The following is a 13,233-nucleotide window of genomic DNA, read 5'->3' as shown; positions in this document are numbered from 1 at the left end:
TATGTGCATTATCTTATTTAATCCTCAAAACAACATTGTGAATAGGCGTTATTACCACATTTTACAGGTGAGGTACAGAAATGTTAAGTAGGCCACAGGGCCAGTTAAGACTTGGGACTTGAATTCAGGTCTCTCCTGATTTTCAGATGTAGCCATTTTGCCATTTTATTTCTAATATGAAGGGCCGATTTCCCCACCTTCCCTAGTGATTCATGAAATTTTTTTCATAATTTGGAGGGTATTTTGCTAGTCACAAGGTTATGTTTAAAAGGATTGAGAGTCAGTAATTACACAGTCACGATATGATCATTCCAGCCCCAATTCTTAACTAGCCATATCTTACTATGCAGAAAATAGAAGCAGTTTATTCCTTCATATCACCAACTGCACTCGCAGAAAGCACTACACTGAGCCTCTCATCTTCAGCTTGGTGTCTACATTGTACACAGTTGCTGTTGTTGTGCAGAGTTAATGAATAGTTTGCAAACTAGCATCAATTCTCTGAAAGTTGATGGACATGTTAATTACGTCTTATTTAGATTTCACAGTTGCATGACCCAGATTCTTCTTTTCTGCCAAATTTCTAAAGATTCAATGGCATTTTAGAAACTCCAGTAAACACAGTTAGACAGTGTGCATTAAAATTCAAGCAATGGACGAAGTGGCCATGCAGAAATGGGAAGGTGATGAATTTTGTTTATCTGACTTCAGGGCTACAGTCAAGTGGTCCATATCAGGGTTTTAGGTTGATTCTACAGTGCATATCTTTTCCCTCTGGGGTTTTATTAAAATCTTTTGTAGGCACTGTATCTACTTAGTGTCTCCTTTCTATTATGCAAGAATCAAAACATTTACTTGAAGCTGCTGACTAGCAATATTCTCCATGCATTAGAAGTCTTGTTTTTGGTGCTTGTCATTTACTTTTCTAGAAGACTGGGATGCACACTTGGGTTTGAATCTTGGCTTCACCACTTTATATTGAGCTACTATTGTGACAGGCATTATGTAAATGCTGGGGATAGAGCAATAAATAAGATACAGTCCCTGCTGATAGGAGCTCAAAGAGAGCCCAGTGGGGTTAAACAAATACTCATAAGCACGCAATTTCACGACCCTGTGATAGGGATTTGATCAGGGGAAGAATGGAAACTCAGAGCAGAGATCCCTATCCCAATAGTCAGGTGGGGGAGGGTGTAGATCAGAAAAAGCTGCCTGGAGGAAGTGTTGTCTAAACCAGTGTTTCTCAGACTTTCCCATGCACTAGAATCACCTAGGGGGATCTTTAAAATAGATATTTCTGGGCCCCATTTCTTGAATTTCTGATTCAGTAGGTCTGGGGTGGGGCCTGAGAATTTGCATTTCTAACAAGTTCCCAGTTGATGTTGATGCTGCCTGCTATGTGACCACATTTTGAAAACCACTTGTCTAGTCAAGATCTGAAGGAGGGGACAAATGGAACATGTATGTGTGTGTGCGCTTGTGCTCACCCACAGGAGGGAGGACACGGGAAGTGCTGGGTAGAAGAGCATTGCAAAAGGAACAGAATGTACAAAGGCTTGGAGATAAACGAATGCGTGGTATACTTGGGGACATCAACACTGTGGAGCATAGAATATAAGAAGTGGTGAGAGGTTGAGGTGTCGGTATCAGCAGTCACAATTCACAAAGGACCTAGCTGGCCACGCTAAGGAGTTTAGTCATGGAAATGGCAAGCTGTTTAGTCAGGAAAGTGATGTGATGTGATATGCATTACTGAAAGGTTGCTCTGAATTCATTGTAGATAATGGGATGGAAAGGGCAACATGGGAGCAGGGAGACCAGCTAGGAAGGCATTGCAGTAATTGAGGAGGAAGATGATGGTGGCTGTGCAGAGACTGGTTTTTGTTGAGAAGAAGGCTGTGGAGGACTGATGATGGCCACAAATTCTTGAATGCCTCTTCCCATTGAGAGATGGAGTCTATGTCTCCTTCCCTTGAATCTGGGTGGGCTTATGACTAGTTGATCATTAGAATGAAGCAGAAGTAATGCCATGCCAGACTGCAGGCTCAGGCTCTAAGATTTCTCTTCCTATCTCTTGGAGGTCTTGTTCTTGGATCGCTGACCTACCTTGTGAGATGACTGACAGCCTTGCTAGAGAGACCATGTGGAGAAGTCCTGAGACTACATGGAGAGGGATAGGGTGCCAGCTTTCTGGTTGTACCTGACAAAATGCCAGGTATGTGGGTGAAGACATCTTGGAATGTCCAGCCCAGCCCAGCCAATAATTGAATATCATCAAGTGACCCAGTCTTTGCCACATAGAGCAGAAGAGTTGCCCTGCCTGGATTTCTGACTCACAATATTATAAACATAAGAGAATAGTTGTTGCTTTAAGCCACTACGTTTTGGGGTAGTTTGTTCTGCAATAATAGATAAATGAAATAGTTTCAATAATTGAATCACAAATAACATTAATATTTAAGGAAGAGGCAGGGGAAGAGAGACCCTCAGAGCAGAATAAATTGTAAGGAAGGAGGAAAACAAGGAGAGTGTGGTGTCATGGAAGCCAAAAGAAGAGAGGACTTCAGGTAGGAAGGAGTGGTAATCAATGTCAAATACTGTAGAGAAGTAGAAAAAGATAAGGACCATACAGTGCTCTTTAGATTTAATGTCACAGAGATCACTGGTGACAATGCTGAAAGTCTGGTAAGTCCTAAAGATAATTTGCAGTGAGAAAGTGGGTGAGGAGGCAGAAGGTGAAAGTAACTCTGTCAAAAAGCTTCATGATGAAGAAGGGTAGATCTGGGGTATGGTATGTAGGGTTGAGGAAAAGTTTTTATTTTTAAGTTTTCAGTCTTGAGCATATTTCAATACTAATGGGAAGAACAGAAAGTGCAGGGAGAGGGTGAAGAGAAGTCCTGAGGGTAAATGGATATTGTAAGAGTCTGTGGAAGCTGGAGGGGATGTGTTCCAGTGTACAAGCAGAGGGATTTGCTTGGGACAGGAGGAGGGACCCCCATTACAGTGTGACAGGAGAAAACAGGAAAATGATGGAGAGAAAGGCAAATGTGTAGATGGTTAGTGGCTGTAAGGTGAGGGGATACTTTATCTGACTGAGCCTATTTGTCCCGTGAGGTAGGAGATAAGGGTGTGTGCTCAGTCTGCTGGGGCAGTTGGTGAGATAAGACTTTGAAGAGAATGGAGATGACTTGGAACAGCCACTGTGGAAGAAGCAGGAGGTCAAGAAGAGAAACACACAAAGATTGCATTCTTGGTAATAGTGCCTATTTCTGTGGCTCTGTGATTTCCTTTTCCCTTTGGTATTACTTAACAGGGCAGGCGTAGAATCCAGGAAGGAAGACAGTTGGAATAATCTTAGTTGGAGTCTTGATGGACTTATATAAGGACACCTGGCAAAGGATTTGAGGATGCTGGCAAAGAAAGGGTTGAAGTGAGGGTGCACTCATCAGACGGCCAGTGTTGACACAGAGAGTTAAGTTTGAGGGCTCACGTTCTTGATAAATTTGAAAGGACAGAGAATGAACATCTGTTTTTGATGTTTCAGAGGTTCTAGTTAACAGCATGGTCCAGGGTCTCTAGTGGGTGTTTGAAGTGGAGAGAAATTGTGGAGCATTAAAGTAGAGGAAATCAAAGAACTGAAAATTTACATGGATGTGAGGCTTCCAGTCAAGAGGGCAGAGTAAGTAAATGCTCTGCTCATGTCCTCCCACAACCACCTCAGAATTACAACTAAGCCACAGAACGACCATCATTGAGAATCACCAGAAGTCTAGCTGAATAGAATTCCTATAACTAAGGACATATAGGAGAAAAAAAACATTAAAAAGATCCAGCCAGAAATGAAGAAAACAATAACTGAAATAAAGAATACATTAGAGGGAACAAATAGTAGATTAGATGAAGTAAAGGATCAAATCAGCAATTTGGAGGATAAGGTAGCTGAAAACACCCATTAGGGAAGTATAAAGAAAAAAGAATTCAAAAAAATGAGGATAGTTTAATGGACCTCTAGGACAACATCAAATACAACAACATGCACATCATAGGGGTACCAGAAGGAGAAGAGAAAGAGCAAGGAATTGAAAATCTATTTGATGAAATAATGACAGAAAACTTTCCTCATCTGGTGAAGGAAATAGACTTACAAGCTCAGGAAGCAGAGTCCGAAACAAGATAAACCCAAAGGGACCCACACCAAGACACATCATTATTAAAATGGGAAAGTTTAAAGACAAAGAGAGAAGCTTAAAAGGAGCAAGAGAAAAGCAGTTAGTTATGTACAAGGGAGCTCCTGTGAGATTGTCAGCTAATTTTTCAACAGAAACTTTGCAGGCCAGAAGGGATTGGCACAAAATCTTCAAACTGATGAAAAGCAAGGACCTACAACCCAGATTACTCTACCCAGCAAAGCTGTATTTAGAATTAAAGGACAGATAAAGAGCTTTACAGACAGAAAAAAGCAAAGGGAGTTCATCACCACCAAACCAGCATTACAAGAAATGTTAAAGGGACTTCTTTAAGAAGAAGAAGAAGAAAAAAAGATCAAAATATGAATAATAAAATGTCAATATCTATCAAGAATTATGATAAATGTAAATGGATTAAATGCTCTAATCAAAAGGATGATTGAATGGATAAGAAAAGAAGACCCTTACATATGCTGCCTACAAGAGACTCACTTCAGATCAAAAGACACACACAGTGAAAGCAAAGGGGTAGAAAAAACAGTCCAAGAAAACGGAAACAAACAAACAAAAGCTGGGATAGCAATAGTTACACAAGACAAAATAGACTTTAAAACAAAGGCAAGAACCAGAGGGTAAGGGGGGAGGGGGGTGGGAGATGAGGGTAAGGGGGATCAAATATATGGTGATGGAAGGAGAACTGACTCTGGGTGGTGAACACACAATGGGATTTATAGATGATGTAATACAGAATTGTACACCTGAAATCTATGTAATTTTACTAACAATTGTCACCCCAATAAATTAAAAAACAAAACAAAAACAAAAGCAAGAGACAAAATGAACTTAGTAATATCACTTCCGGGTATTTATCCGAAGAAATCCAAAACATTAATGTGAAAAAGACATATGCATCTATGTGTTCATTGCAGCATTATTTACAATAGCCAAAACATGGAGGCAGCCTCGATGTCCATCAATGGATGAATGGATAAAGAAGAGATTAAACATATATATAATAGAACATTACTCAGCCATACAAAAGAATGAAATCTTGCCATCTGCAATAACATGGATGGACCTAGAGGGTACTGCACTGAATGGAGTATGTCAGACAGAGAAAGACAAATGTCATATGATTTTACTTATGTGTGGAATGTAAAGAACAAAATAAACAAACAAAACAGAAACAAACTCATAGATACAGAGAACATCTTGATGGTTGTCAGGTGGGAGGGGAGTTGGGGAAATGGGTGAAGTGGGGGGAAGGGATTAAGAAGTACAAGTTGGTAGTTACAAAATAGTCACGGGGATGTAAAGTACAGCATAGGGAATATAGACAATAGTATCGTAATAACTATGTATGATGTCAGATGGGTACTAGATTTATTGGGGTGATCACTTCATAAGTTATATAAATGTCTAATCACTATATATTGTACATCTGCAGCTAATATAATATTGTATTTTAAGTGTAATTGAAAAAAAACAAAATTATTTTTAAATAAGTTTACATGGATGTGGATAGTCACTGATGAGGTCTCTGGGTAGGTGGCAGTGCTTGAGGGTGAAGGCAGTGCTTGAGGGTGAAGGAAGACTGGGGCCAGCTGCCAAAATGTTCAGAAAGTGTGCAGGCCTGGGAAGACGTTGCAAATTATAGTAAATGGGGAAAGGCTGGGAGAGAGGCAGCCATGTGACATGAATCTCAAGGAGCCTTTTTTTCCATGTTTGTTTTTAACCTGCGGGTGCCAAGATATGCCCTGAAAGCAGCAGTGGACATCAAGGAGGTCATTGTCATCGCCACCTTAAAAAGCTGTGGGACAATAAGACCTTACTTTGGACAGGGCTGCGGAAGTGGGGGTCCTTAGGGCAGGGCTGGGTTTTAGTTGAGGTAAGGAAGTGGAGGGAAAATTTCAAGGAGTTGGTTGAAGACTTAGGGAGTTTATTTGTCAGAGAATGGCGTGCCAGGGCCTTGTTGACAGTAGGAGTTGGTCCCCTGTCTGGGTCCCTGTTTTGGCTCTCTCCCTTCCAGGGAGTCTTGGTTGTCACAAAGGAAAGTGAAACTCTGCATCAGCACCCACTCAAGAGTCAGAAGTGGCCACCAGTGTGGGGGGTGGGATCTCTCTGCCCAAAGATAGAGCCACACAGATTTACATAAGAGGAGGGGCGACTGGGGATCCAAGGGCTGGTCATATATTTGTAAAATTCAACCTTTCTTCTTTCACTTAAAGTCACAATTATAAGCTATGAAACAAATTAAAGTTCACTTAAAAAAACAAATTTATACTATTTAGAGGAATTCCACATAGGGGTCTTAGATGTGAAGCTGTGCTCTTAGAGATAGGGATGGCTTCTTAGAAAAAACTAGAGCTAAAATAGGAAGTTTATAGATTGTCGTCTAGTCGGACCTGGTGCATGTGTCTATTGAGTTTGTCAGTGACCACCACACATCAGTGCTGAATCGATGCTCAGGGAGAAAGGAAGAAGGAAATGCAAACAAGAGATCAGGAGTTCTAGCCTGTAATCTGCCAAAGTATATTTTAGGTATGGAGGTCCAAAAAATAAATAAGGCATCTCCCTGTCCTCAAGGAGCTCAAAGTTTTGAGAGAGAGAGAGAGAGAGAGAGAGAGAGAAAGAAGTAAACAGACACTGACCAAAGGCTGTGCTTATGTGGTGCTTACTGTGTGCTTGGCACGGTTGAAGTGCTTTATGTATGACTTGCTTCATCCTCACAAGCACACTCTGACATCCTATTATTATCCCCATTCTACAGAAGAAGAAACCAAGGCATGGAGACCACACAGCTATTAAGTGGGTTAATAGCCAGGCCTTGAGCTCAGGTAATGAGGCATGCTCTACAACATGAAGCTGCCTGCAACTACAATATACTGGGAGTGCCAAATAAATGTATACACATGCCTTGTAGTCATCTTTTGTTATCGGTATATATTGAGTATTACAATTTTTATACAGGTTTTTCCTTTCTTAAAATGAAAAACACATTTTTTTTTGGCACCCTCTGTATGTGAAAATAGCTATAGGAGGCTCATGTACAGAGAGCAAAAGAGGAAAGGACGGTTCCTAGAGGACACATGTGGCATTCAAATTGTGTCTTGAAGAATAATGATAGCTCACATTTATTTAGCCAGACATTACGGCAAGTACTCTACATAAAATAATTCTACTGAATGGAAACCCCTGACATCCCTCTGCAGTGGGCTCTGTTAGCATCCTCCCCCTTTCAGAGGAGAAACACAGGATGGTTTAGGACTTGCTGAATGTGACAACACGTGTGGGAATCTGGATTTTAACCGAGGCAGAGCAGGGCAGAGCAGGGGCGCCCAACCACTGCATTACACTGCACTGCAGGTGCCTCAGCCCAGGAGCTGGGGGGGGAGGGGGTCTGGGCAGAGGGGAGCGTGCTGGCCAAGGTAGGAGATGTGTGTGGGAAGCGCAGTGCATGTTAATGGGCTCAGGGAGTTCCTGCAGGGTGCACATAACTGGAGAACTGGAGAAACACAGAGTGAGGAATTTTCATTCCACCTGGGAATCAGGATAATTGTGCGTTTCATGTGAGTACATAGAGCTCAGGGTGCCTCTTGGGTAAATTTGCAGAGTGGTCAAGTCTGTTGTTGATGTCTTCCTGCCTCCCCTCTCTCCCCGTACCAGACATAATGCTAAACTCCATGCGACTTGGCCATTCCAATAGTCAAGAGGTTCTGGCTTAGTGAGGCAACTCAAGGCACTTGAGACCGAGGCGGTAGCGTCACCACCGTCACACAAGGTTGTGGGAAAATGAGCAGGGGGTCCAGCTTTCGATGAGTCACAGAGGTGGGGGCCCTCAACAATGACAAATCTAAACCCCGTGCAATCTTCTGGTTCTAAAAGCATGTGAAGGAAAGTATGAGAATATATGGGGCTCTGCACCGTGGCTCTGCTGCCCTGACAGGGCTTGGCCTGCTTCCCTCTCAGTCCTCTTTCCTCTAAGGAAGGGCTCTAGTTCTAGGAAGCTGAGCCCAGGAGCTTGGGTTAGCACTGTTTTGGGAAGGAGAAGAGATTAAATACATCCCAGATTCTCTTAGACATCAAATCCTGCCCAGGCCAATAAGCAGCTGGTGAAGTAAGGCTGCCAAAACAATTTACTTAAATTACAAGGGATTCCCGCGCTTCCCTACACTTGGAGGAATTTCTCAAAAGAATGTGATTTCTGCTGTGTTTCCATTCCAACTCAGTCACTCAGCTAGGGAAGAAGAGAAAACAAGTGGTTCATCTATGGCAACTGAGCCGAATGTCAGCCAGCCAGGGAGGATGGTGAAGTGGCCTCCTTGGTTTTCTGTGGAGTAACTAAATAAGACAAGCAGTTTTCTCTGACTTGCTGACCATCAGGCACTGGCAATTTCTGGGAAGGTTGCCTTTTGGGGTTTGGATCAGGCCAAGGGAATAATTCGCTGCAAAGGGAAATGAGAAACTGCAGACATGGCGACCAGCAGGTATCCTTGGGAAAAGGCTGGAGCTCCTTATTCCCATCAGACTCCAGCCACAGCGCTTCCTGACTGGGCACCAAGACAGCAACAAAATTCGGACTGAGGGGTCACACAGGGGTGTCTGCCAAAGGGCTCAGGGCTTTTTAAAGAACCATTCCTGCTAAACTCTTGAATCCTGTTTCCCCTGGAAAGGAAAACACATGTCCAAGCTCATCTCCAAACACATCAAAAAAATGTGCCATTAAAAACCATAGACACAACCTGTCCTTTCAAGGCAGAAAATGAAGACAAGAGAGGCCGCTCCTTTTTCCTAAGGCCACACCATAATGTCTGGGGCTATAGTTTAGTTCCCTGCAACTCTTTCCTGTGGCCCAGATAACTTGAGCTGCCTGGAGGTCACAACACTTAGAACCCAATAGCACTGCCCCCTGGAGGATGCTGTAATACAATGCTACTTTCCAGGCAGAAGGTCTCAGGAGAGTTCACTCAATTGAACATCATTTTTTTTCTCAAGTGGGGCTTTGTGCAGAGGGGCGAGGGTGTTCAACCATAGGTAGCTTGCTCCCCCTGTCCTCAGAGCCTGTCAGTTATTTACAATGTGAGATTAGTTAGCCTTTGGTCTGGCAGCTCTGATCCTCACAGTTCTACAGGCTGTAAAATAGGAAACCAAACACAGGAGAGATATGCAATGAAAACAAAACATCTAAGTGTTGGTATAAATATTTGGGTCATTAGAACGTCACTTTCTTGTTAGTTTAAGAGCAGAAGTTCTCTAAGTGTGGTCCTGGAACCAGCAGGCTCACATCAGTTGGGTGCTTGTTAGAATGCACATTCTTGGGCCCCACCCCAGACCTTTGGCATCAGAAACACTGGGGGTGGGGCCCAGGGGAGGTGGAGGCTTGGACAGCACACTGCTAGGTGAGCGCCCTGGCTTAGACTGACCTGCGTAGAAGGGAGCGGTCAGGGGCTCCTGTGCCTGGCTTAGGACGTCAGGGTGCTTCAGACACAGAATGAATTCACTAGAGCGTGGCAGCAAGGCCTGAGGAAGAGCATTGGGGTTAGGGAGACCCAGAGACATCTTGGTAACATTGAGATTTGGGGTATTATTTTTTTAAATTTGCTGTATTTGGCATTATAACCATGGCAATAGGCTAAAGTGTCCTATTTCCAAATATATTTTCTCATCAGCGAGGACATGTAATTTCAGTTGTAGCCCGAGTGACTTTGGACTCCCAGAGGTGACTCACTTCTTGTCCTTTGTACCTATGATGTTTACCACATGAAGCTTCCATGTTCTTAGGAAGACATTTAAATTTAGTTCCCCTAGATCTATATTCCTCTGTGGCTTTGGTCTGGTACCAGCCAGTTTATACCTTAAAACCAAACTAGAGAATATGGCCAGAGACTAGTTTTGGAATTATGGTCTCCTTTTCTTCTAGACAGTGTATTCCAACATTCTGATGCAAATGAAATGCATTTTAAAGTGCATGTGGAAAATCAAGATGTAAGAAGAAAGTGAGCATGCATTTTTTTATGTTCTGATAAGCTAAGGAAAAAAGATGGAAGAGTAAGTTCAGAGAATTTAGAAGAAGAAACCCTGAAGAATAAACCTTTAGAGAGTAAGCAAAATTGTTAGTTGTTGGCTATATTCAGAACATTTGCATTTTTAAAATTAATGGATAATGTAATAAAAGATTCCAGTTAAATTATTACAGTGGCTGTTTGCTTCAGTGCAAGAAAAACATCTTTGAGGTTTTAAATCACATTCCTCAGTCTGGCAGGAGAGTGTATTTTAAATTCTTGTAAACTATTTATTTAATCTCTGTAACTTCTTTTTCTAACTGGCCCCTAATTATCACACACCTGGCAGGAAAATGAAAAAGAATTATTTTGTAGAAAGAGCGTTGGTATTTGGGCACAAATGGGAACTATTAAGAGAGCTGAGGTTCCTTGGAAATGTCGTTTGGTTAGTAACCTTTAAAAAATTAGTAGCTGTATTTAATTGCCTGAAATACCTCACACTATGGTTATCCTATTTTTGAGCCTTGGTGTGATTCAACCCTTGATGTGTGCATTGACAATGGGACATCCTTGAAATTGAACCTGCCCCAGAAAAGCCAGCAACTTGCTGTGACTGTAACACCAGATCTGATGGCTCAGCATCTATCCTGTGTCAAAGAGGCAGGACACATGAACATTTTACCGTGTGGTCTTGCTCTAATGCATAAAGATGCTAAGACTCATTTATTTTGCCTCCTGAATGAGGCCTTCAATCCAGCATGCTCCCTGTACTGCAAACAGAGATCCTCAGAGCACAACTCCATCCAAGAAACATGATCAGAAAGAACTGAATATACAAAAGCACTTGAAAAAAATGGACCATATCTTGATGCTCAGAATATAAGTAATCAAAGCACTCTTTTTCTACAAAGCCCCAGTTTTGGAAAAACACTGGTACATAGTGATAAGCATTTGTTAGAGGCTCTGCTGGGGTTGAAGTACTGAAAAACCTCAGGTTGCACAGACCTGTTCTCACTGCATGATCTGAGTGAAGGTATGGACGTGTACAGCAAAGAGATTAGAATTGGGTGCTGGAGACTGGCTGCCTGGGACCAAATCCTGTCTCTGTTGCTTATTAACTGAGTGACATTGGACAAGTTATCTAAAAATCTTTTGTTTTAGTTTCTTCATTATACAATGGGGACAATAGCCATATCTAACTCATTGTTGGGGTTAGGTAATGGATGCAAAATACTTAGAACCATCCTGGGCACATAGCAAGTGCTCAAGAAATTTCGTGATTTCTACCAATATCTTTTTAATTTTTATTAATGAGAGCCCTGTGAGAAGAGGAAGAGAAGAGGAATCACCACTTTCTTTCTGTCTTTTCTCCTTTTGCTTTCCTTCTGTCATCCTCTCTTCTCATTTCTCTGTCTTTGCCTCATTCCAAAAGGAATCTGAAGCTGAGGGATGAACATTGAGCATGGTTAGTGTTATCTGGTGGACAGAAAAGGACTGGATTAGGGGCCCACCCTACTCCAGTGTGACTTCATCTTAACTAATTATATCTAAAATGACTTTATTTCCAGATAAGGTAGCATTCTGAGGTACTGGGGGTTAGGACTTCAACACATATGGGACGTGGGGGACACAATTAAACCCATAACACTGGGGGATATTTCTCAGCGTCTTCTGGATATTGCTGTGCTCTGTGACTTTCCAAGAGGGGTATAAAGTGTGCATGGTATTTCTCTCAAACTGAAGACCACTTTTGTTCTGCTATGGAGAATTGTGATGGCTTTGTGCTAAGAAAGTGGACTTTTGGGCAATGCTGATGGGGCTGTTACTTTTCCATGATGAATGTGGACAATCAGGAATAGGAAACCCTCCTTCCATCTCAAGGCAGAGCCCACCCTGGCTCTCCCCCAGCGGCACCCGCCTATCCTTGGATAGCTCACTGGGATGATGGGTAGAATCCTAGCCAGTGGCCCCTCACTGCCCTGTCAGCTTTTGGGTGGGGAGACCCCAAGGGGATCTCTTTGTCACAGAGGCAGCAGGTGTGGGTGCCAGGGAGGCTGGGCAGCTGCATTTATATTTAAGCAGCTGTGGTCCCATACAAACTAGAAGAGAAAGCCCACAAGAAAGAATGTGACTTAAGATTTCAACAAATAGGTTAAAAAAAAACCCCTGCCTTGGTTCCAGTCAAGATGGCAGAGTAGGTAAACACTGTGATTGCCTTTTCTCATGACCTCATCAAAATTACAACTAAACTACAGAATAACCATCATTGAGAATCACCTGGAGTCTAGCTGAACAGATAGAAGAAGCCATTTGGAGACTGGTAGGTGGGGTAGAGATGTGGGATGGAGTGGTCACACACCAACATATGGTGGTTAAAAATCGGGAGCGATATCTCAGCTGTGGAGATCCCCCCTGAGGAGTAAGGGGTCCCAGCCCCACACCAGGCTCTCCAGCCCAGGGTTTCAGTGCCAGGGAGAGAGGTCCCAATAACTTCTGGCTGTGGAAACCAGTAGAGCTGAGACAGAGGGTTCCTCTTAAAGTGCCTCCTAGAGTCCCAAGAGTTCCTCTTAAAGGGCCAGTGCAGGACTTACTCAATGAAGGACTCACTCTGTCTGAGCTTTAGTGCTGGGCAGCAGCTGGAAAGGTGCCCGGGTCATAGGGGGAGGAACTGAATTGTCTGGCTTCAGGGTGAGGACTGGAGGGGCAGCTTTCTCCCAGACAGAAGTGCTGGAAGAAGCCATTGCACCTTTGTTGAGCCCTCCCCCTACCCAGTGTGCAGATGCAGGTGCTCACCATATCTTAGTCTCCATTAACCTGGCTAATACAATTTGCCCGCCCCTGGTGATTTCCTGAAAACCTGTCCCAACCAACTTGTGGGCCCACCCTAGTTGCTTCTAGAGGCTTTTCCATGTAAATGTCCTGTCTTGGCTCATACTGCAGACTTTCCTAAAATCTCTCAAATGTTCACAAAGCCCAAACATGAAGCATCTGGCCTTGGCATGCCTGTACCTCTTGATACGCAGCCCCAAGCTCAGTACTAGCAG

General features: G+C 43.0%; 1 protein-coding gene across 5 annotated transcripts in view; it reads right to left on the bottom strand.

Annotated features, from left to right (window-relative positions):
• LHFPL3 (LHFPL tetraspan subfamily member 3) overlaps positions 1-13,233 on the bottom strand; it is a 547,865-nt gene that overhangs the window by 114,304 nt on the left and 420,328 nt on the right. The gene's annotated exons all lie outside the window — the stretch shown is intronic.

This window comes from Rhinolophus sinicus, chromosome 4, assembly GCF_057876585.1.
Source record: "Rhinolophus sinicus isolate RSI-liver-muscle chromosome 4, RSI-T2T, whole genome shotgun sequence".
Taxonomy (NCBI): Eukaryota; Metazoa; Chordata; class Mammalia; order Chiroptera; family Rhinolophidae; genus Rhinolophus; species Rhinolophus sinicus.
Note: the sequence above shows the minus strand (reverse complement) of the source record. Positions and strands in the feature narration are given on the sequence as shown.